Source organism: Pinus tabuliformis, chromosome 2_2 (genome assembly GCF_031772625.1).
Source record: "Pinus tabuliformis cultivar Carrire ecotype Pingquan chromosome 2_2, CPIR1, whole genome shotgun sequence".
NCBI lineage: Eukaryota > Viridiplantae > Streptophyta > Pinopsida > Pinales > Pinaceae > Pinus > Pinus tabuliformis.
The window spans coordinates 989,297,384-989,305,456 of record NC_142300.1 but is presented as its reverse complement, the minus strand read 5'-3'; the positions used below and the strand labels follow the sequence as shown (position 1 = coordinate 989,305,456).

Below are 8,073 nucleotides of genomic sequence, written 5' to 3'. Positions count from 1 at the left end.
AATTATCTCCTAGGATCAACCAAATTGGCCATAAATATTAATCCCATAGAAACATGTGCCACAATTGTCCATAAAGTTGTTATAACCTCCTCAAAGAAGTGGGGAGTCCTCAATCAATGTGCCAAAGTGGTTAAATGCACATGTACCAACACCTCTCCTCCAAGGAATATGATAAATAGTTCACCCTAAGAGATCGTGTAATGAGGTTAGGACACTCTCAAATATAGTAATAAAGGATCTTCCCAACCAAGAGAAACTATATGATCTACAATGTGAAAATAACATACCAAGTGACCAAAACCATGGGTGTCAATGTAGAAGACCACCCAAGCAAGGTCTGAATGCCTCCAAATGCATGAGAAGATTCCAAATAAGGGGAGTGACTTCCTCCATCAAGAAAATAACTACTCACCACATGTCACATCATAGCCAAACTATAAATATCCATTGGCATTCTTATAAAGAACCACAACCACCTTTCCATGTCATCAAGATATCCACCAAAAGGGACATCAATTATGCAACAAAGGGTGGGTGTATTACTTCAAGGTTCACCAATCAAAATCATGAAACAATAATCCAAGTGAAACCCTATGAACACATGAAAACATGCCCAACAACTAATTCACTATGTCAAGGAGCAATAATTAACCAACAATATTTAAGGAAACTCTTAGTTGATGGATATCCCTCATCATAAATGTGCTAAGGGTAAATCAATGTTTGAGCAATGTTATGCAAGGCCCTCAATCACATTTCAAACACCATATGTGCTAGATGCAAGCCTACAAACAAGAAATGATGACGCCAACCAAGGACATAATGTACATTATCTAACATGGGATATCAATAATAAATCATAGTAACAAACCCCCATGGTTATGTGATTTCGAGGGCAACGACACTAGGTAAGTGAGCATAAGAACAACTTTCCTTAAGACACCTCAACACTCACCAGAGGTGATCAACAATGTCATGAGGGAAGTTTCAAGGAGAATGTAAGCACAAACCAGGGTGGTTCCTCTCTCTCCTTTGGATTCTCATTGTACATGTCCTAAGTAATGAGACGCATTGCCTTAGATTCTCCGATACCATATCCATGTTGGGCAGTTCCTTTGCCTCATATATCTAGACTTCCAAACTACCGTGTAGAAGAACATGTTTCGGAGATGGGATTTTCTTTAAGGGTACATCATCCATCTTCTTAGATCCATGCAATTGCCCAGAACCAGGCATTTCAATTGAATCAGAACACCGAAATCCAAAGGAAATAGAAACGTTAAACCAATCTTAGAACTGCAGATGCTCAATGATGCCAGATCCCTCCTGTTATGTCCTCGAATTCACCCAGAACCATACGTTTAAGCCAAAACTCAAAAAACTACAACCCAATAGCAAAAAATAGATTGAAACCAATCCCAGAGCTACAAATGATCAATAATGGCAGGTTCCTCCTTGTACGTATGTACTAAATTTCATATTGAAATCACAACCTTGATCCATAATGCCCAACTGAAATTTCAAAAGGGCATTTCAACACTCTGCAATAGGTTTGGATTCTGTAGCTTTAAAGTTTTCCTAAACTAAATGTTTACCAAGTTACACAGACACGCATCTCTTTCTTCCCACCAACATAGCAAAACTACAAATTTCACTTCACTGTCTTGTGAAATATCGAATTTAAGTTTACTCTGACAACCCAGAATGCATCTCACTTCACTACCGATATGCCAAATCTTATAATTATGTTTCCTCTTATCACCCAATAGCCAAGATCACTGACAAAGTAATGGATCTCACCACAATTTTTTATTATTATTACAACTATAGATCCTTATGTTTCGATCCAAGTTGGAGGGAAAACTGTTGCACAAACCCTTATCATAAGCAACAACCAAATCCTCATTGGTATGAGCATTTCCATGTTGACTTGGCTCATTTTGCATCGAATGTGGAGTTCGTTGTCAAGGACAATGATGTCTTTTTTTTGGAGTTGATCTCATAGAAACTATCCCTATCCATATGGTTTTGATCGGTGACAAGATCGACGACTGGTTTCCGGTGCTTAATTCTAGTGGTAAACCTCCTAAGCCCGATTCTACTTTGAGGTTGTCAATTCAGTTCCGTCCACTAGAAGTAGAAGCTGAAGCCCTGTGCAAAGATGGTGGTGGGGTTCCCAATACTTATTTTCCTCTGCGTAAAGGTGGTATGGTTTCTGTTTATCAGGATGCTCATGTTGTTGATGGCTTACTTCCTAAAATTGCATTGGATGACGGAAAGGTGTTTGAACATGGAAAATGCTGGGAAGATATCTGCCATGCTATACTTGAAGTCCATCGTTTGGTCTACATTACTGGATGATTCATATATCATAAAGTAAAGCTTGTGAGGGAACCCACAAGGCCATTTCTAGAAGGAGGAGATCTGAACTTGGGGAACCTTTTAAAATGTAAATCTCAAGAAGGTGTCTGTGTTCTTCTATTAGTCTGGGATGACAAAACTTCACACCACAATATGCTTCTGAAAATGGAAGGAGTTATGCAAACACATGATGAGGAAACAAAAAAAATTCTTCAAGCACTCATCGGTTCAATGTGTGCTAGCTCCAAATTATGCAAGTAGTAAATTGAGTTGGTTCAAACAACAGGTTGTGGGTACCTTGTATACTCATCATCAAAAAAATGTTATTGTGAACTCACAAGCTCATGGAAACTACAGAAAAATAACTGCATTTATTGGTGGGCTTGATAATTGTGATGGTCGTTATGATACTCCCGAGCATCGTTTGTTCAAGGATATTGAGACTGTCCATAAAGAAGATTATCATAATCCTACTTTTCCAACAAATGTTGATGCTCATGGACCAAGGCAGCCATGGCACGATTTACACTCTAAAATAGAAGGTCCAACTGCATACGAGATACTCACAAATTTTGAGCAACGTTGGTGTAAAGCAACAAAATTACATAGGTTTGGTAAATGTTTTAGGAAGGTTGCTCATAGATATATTGATCATTCACCCATCAAAGTTAAACGTATTTCATGGATTCTTAGCCCTAGTGCTACACAAAATCCTCCTGATGGTGACCCTAAGCTATGGGTTTCAAAGGAAGATGATCAAGACACTTGGCATGTACAGGTTTTCCGATCTATTGATTCAGGATCAGTGAAAGGCTTTCCAAAGTCTGTTCATGATGCAAAAAACCAAAACCTTATTTGTCGAAAGAACTTGCTAGTCGATAAAAGCATTCATACAACATATGTGAAGGCCATTCGATTATTTACATTGAAAACCTGTATTTTCTGGGATCATCTTGCAATTGGCCCTCATACAAAATGTAGGTGCTCATAATTTGATTCCAATGGAGATAGCCTTGAAGATTGTTGGTAAAATAAAAAAACGTGAAAGGTTTGCAGTGTATGTAGTGATACCAATGTGGCCAGAAAGCATTCCTACCAGTGTATCTGTACAAGAAATACTTTTTTTTGGCAGATCCAAACAATGTCACATTCACCAGCATTTTGAATGCATGTAGTCATGCCAGCCTGAAGGGTGGAAATATTTCCATTGCATGACTCAAGATTATCAAATCACACGTGTGATGGAGAACTGCTCATGCGTGGTTGACCTTCTCGGGCGTGCAAGTCACCTAGGCGACGCATATTACTTCATTCAAATGATGCCACTAGAACCTAGTGCTGATGTGTGGGGTGATTTGCTAGGTGCCTATAGAAAGTATTGCAATGTTTGGAAATTGGACCTGTCATGGTTGATAGAGAAGCCACTGATTTTATGGTTATAAGTGAAGATTGCGACAAAGATAATTCTCCCACAAAGATGAGAAGATTTGTTTCAAAGATTGAAATTATCCATAATGATATTCCTCATGATTTTCCCCCCCACCTTTTTTTTGCCAAATGTTCTATTAACTCCTTGGCCAAAATTTTATCAATTCCTCAAGAGAATTTCTTTCGAAGCTTGGATTAGGAGGATGGTGCACTACTTCTTATTACATCAAGCGACTTCTTATTACCTCAAGCGAGAACAAAATTGAGAAGCTTAGATATCAACTGGAGTAGATTGATGACTTAGGTTGAGTTTTGAAACTGGAAGCCAAGAGAAGGCCTTGGAAATAGATCTCTTACAACCAGTAGGTAATGTAAACAATCCCATTTCATATATGTAGAAATTCACAGTTGAATAAACAGAGGAAAATTATTGCAGAATGGGTTTTGAAACCCCACGATTGTTTAGAAACATGGTCAGAGGATCTCTCTATGGAGGATTTCTCAATGAAGACTGATAAATCTACAATGTCGTAGCTGAGGAATTTGTACCATGACATTCAAGGATGGTTGAGCTAGAAGCAGAATTGAAGCTTTCTTGGTAGAAGAAGCATGCTCTACAACTTTGAAGCTATCTGACTTACTAGGAAACAATTCCACTGCTTCAATAGCTACAGAGAAATTGTTAAGAATTTTTTATGTCTATAACTTTTATCCAGATAATGTGACTTGGGGAGATAGGCAATCTAGATGATGTAAAACCTTTGAGTCTAGTTTTGATATTGTCGATAAATTGATCACAATCTCTTTGATATTGAAGTAAACAATGGAAAGACATACCTTTTTGGGAGAGAACGGGAGATTATAAATAGTTCCCAAAGCAACAAAGATTCTTGGATTAAGAACATTCATAGGCTTGAATACTCTACTTCATATACAATCTCTGAAAAGTCAGTTATGTTAAGAGGATTTTGCCGAAAGTAGTGATTTGAAAATGGATGTCATGGCTCATGGAAGATAAAAACACTTGTCTTTCTACACTAGAGAAGTATCCTATTGAAACATTGAAGTATGATTTACTTCAATTTGTTCGTATGAAGAAAGCTTCTCTGAACAGACCCGTTCTTGACTAGCTGGTTTATGATGTCTCTAAGGGACGACACTTTCCTTCTTTGTTACATTATACACATCCATCACCAACAGGAAAAGAATGTAACAATAGTGGAGGTCGGAAGCGATTGTATAGAGAAGCAGACTTGCCATACAAATCTATATGTTCAGAAGGTGAAAAGAGGTTAAAGCATGGTGGAAAAGATAGCTCTCAGTCTAATATTGAAAAGAGAAGTGAATGCATTATTGAAAAAACATATAGTGTTTCTGAAAATGGTTGCCAGAACAATTCTTTATGCACTTCAACACAGAATTTTCAGAAAGATTCTCAAACAACTACTGGAAATGGTATGCGGGATATTGGATCTAAACTAGAAATCCACATTTCTGGAGATGAAAAATTACAGCAGTTATCAAGTGGCACCAAGTCAACTTCTAATGGTCATTCACATTGTAGTGAGAGGAGAGATGATGGGGTTTGTTGCTTGGAAGGAGAAACAGATGAACCCAAGGAGGAAAGCAATTCAGAAGCCACAACTACTAGGGAACGCAATTCACTCGAGGCAGAGGAGTTACCAGAATTGGATTTACTGATACCATCTAAAGATGGTCAGGAACAGACTTGTTTCAAATGTAGAGAAGGCGGAGTATTGTCTTGTTGCAGTGGGTGTTCTATTGCTGTGCATGAAAAATGTTTTCAATTAGATGCATCTACTATTCCAGGTGTTCTATGTGAGGATCCCTCCTTTACGTCCCCAAAATACCATCCCTTCATAGCAAAACACTCAGTATCTATCTACTACAGTAAACCATTTCAAGCACTATCAGTTGTTATAGTAAAAAAGAAGCCTGAATAATCTATCTGCAATAAACAATTATTGGCAAATGGTCTCAATTAACAGTGAAATTCCACTTGCCTTGAGGAAATCGTCTCAAGCACCATCAGTTGCCTCAATCAAAAGTACATGCACACTAACTTGTTTGCAATCAATAATTATAACAATTACACAGAACACACATACTCTTCATATTCTAGCAGCAAAATGTTTATGATAGATTAAACAGCTTGAGTGGTGCTTGACCAACTGCCAACACTGGTTTCCACAACATTAAACCTTGAACTAAATGTTAGCAGTGTAAAAATTAAATGAAATATCACTTAATCTTGAATCTAACTATGAGCAGGATAAAACAATATTGATGGATACGTCATGGCAGAAGGCATCTTATCAACACAACCTTTAGCTTTACTTGCAAGAAATGAAGAACAAAAGTCCAAGTAATATGAATCTAAGTATATCTAGGGAAGAGATCAGACACACAAATCCTAGGATGCAAGGATGACATCGGCAGAACATGCAACATAGTGCACCTTGCATCTGAACAAAGTCTTTCTGACAATTCAGGCCACTGCAAAGATGTCAGTATACGCCTTCGGTGGCTATCAGCATGGATCTGGACCCCAAGTGCCTTCGCAATACCAAGGAAGACACGATCCTTTCCAATGCTATATGCCCCAACCACCACTAGTGTTTTTGGGTCCCTTGAAAGTGCATTCTTTGTAACCTTGACTACATAATTTATGACGTCCTTTGTGGTGGAAATCTGTACTTGGGATAGCAGTCAGTTGTATCTAGATATAGAGTATGGATGTGTGCATTTCTCAAGACAGGATAGCTATGCATTTCTTCACAAGCTCGAAAGTCATCTGTGCGGAGAACATGTCTACCGTCATTAAGCTCAAAGTATATCAAGGCTGCTCCTGGAAAATGGTTTGCTTCAAGCGTCTGCACTTTGATCCCATCAATAACATGTAGACTATCTACTTCCAAAGCATGAATAAACTTTGTGTCCAGTGAAAGACACAATGTTAACAGATGAACAATAACAAATGTACAATAGATGGGGCCATGGGACCAGTGCTTGTTGTCACTTTATTAAAGAAAGGGAAAGCTCTAACATACTGACGTGTAGTCCCAGTGTCGAAATTCTCGCCACTCTTATATGATTTTGATCTTTTCTGTGTGGAATTCAACGGAGCCTCGACCCTAATGGAATCAGAATTTGATGAATTTTCTTCTGTCTTCAACCCCAACAGCACAGACAAGCTGGTTTGCACAAGCTTTCCGCTTGCCTTCCTCTTGGGTTCGGCTTCCATGTGCTGTAAGGATGACCAATCGATGCCGCTTGCATAAAATGACTTAGCAAAGCTTTCGCCGGAAATTTTCGCTTGTTTACTTGATAGTGAGCTAATGGCATCGTGTTCGAGCTCTGGGTTTGAACCGCAAGGGATTCCATATTCGTCTATTTCATAGGGAGAAGGGAAGTCAGTGAAGGGTTCATCTTCTTCTGAGTTTCAATTGCACGATCTGTTGGTCAAGGGTTTAGCTGCTTCATCAGAAACGCTATGCGAGGCGGTGTGGAGAAAGTTATGAATTGAGGGAAAGGTTGCGGAAGGGAGCTCCTGTAAAGGATTTCTTCACTTCATGTGACCATCCTCCTCTTTGAGTAGGTTGATGGTCTATAATTAGAGTTCAGTCATGAGCGATGGGCTGAGTGGGAGCGGTGGGATTATCGTTGAGAAGTCCTCCTCGCACAGGAAATTTAATGAGGGAAACAAAATTCCAAATTTTTTTATTTAATTTTCTTTTTAGGGTAGGTAGGCTTTAAGGTCCAGATTTTGAACCTAAGCTCTGATACCACATGTGAGGACCCAACTATAGGTCCTCTAACTACTACTACACTCATTCAAATAAATTTCACTAATTTTCATAACAAGGAAAATTTCAGGTTTATAAACATCATAAACATGAACATAAATTAATTTAATCTACAACATGTATAACTTGTAACAATTTATATGCAACATGTATAACTTGTAATAATTTACATAACTAAAATGAATGACTGATAATACTTATTCCAATAGCTTAGTTGAGATGCTCCTAAGCTCCTCACTCTGTTGGGATGCTCTTCTTGACTACCCGACTAGATTTGCCTCTCAGCCAACTAGGAAGTAATTCCTAGCCCAAGGAACCTCCACAGGTTCCCTAGCCCTCCAAGCCCAAGTCCAACCAGATGTAGTGTGTCCAAGTTTAACAAACAATCTCCAAATCCAAGTTTGATATCCTTCTCTCCCTTCTCTTTCTCCACATTCCTCCCTAAAAACAAAATCCC

At 38.5% G+C, this 8,073-nt stretch overlaps 1 pseudogene; it reads left to right on the top strand.

Annotated features, from left to right (window-relative positions):
- Positions 1-1,440: 1,440 nt before the first annotated feature.
- LOC149196639 (phospholipase D delta pseudogene) lies at positions 1,441-5,753 on the top strand (annotated as a pseudogene).
- The last annotated feature ends 2,320 nt before the right edge of the window (positions 5,754-8,073 follow it).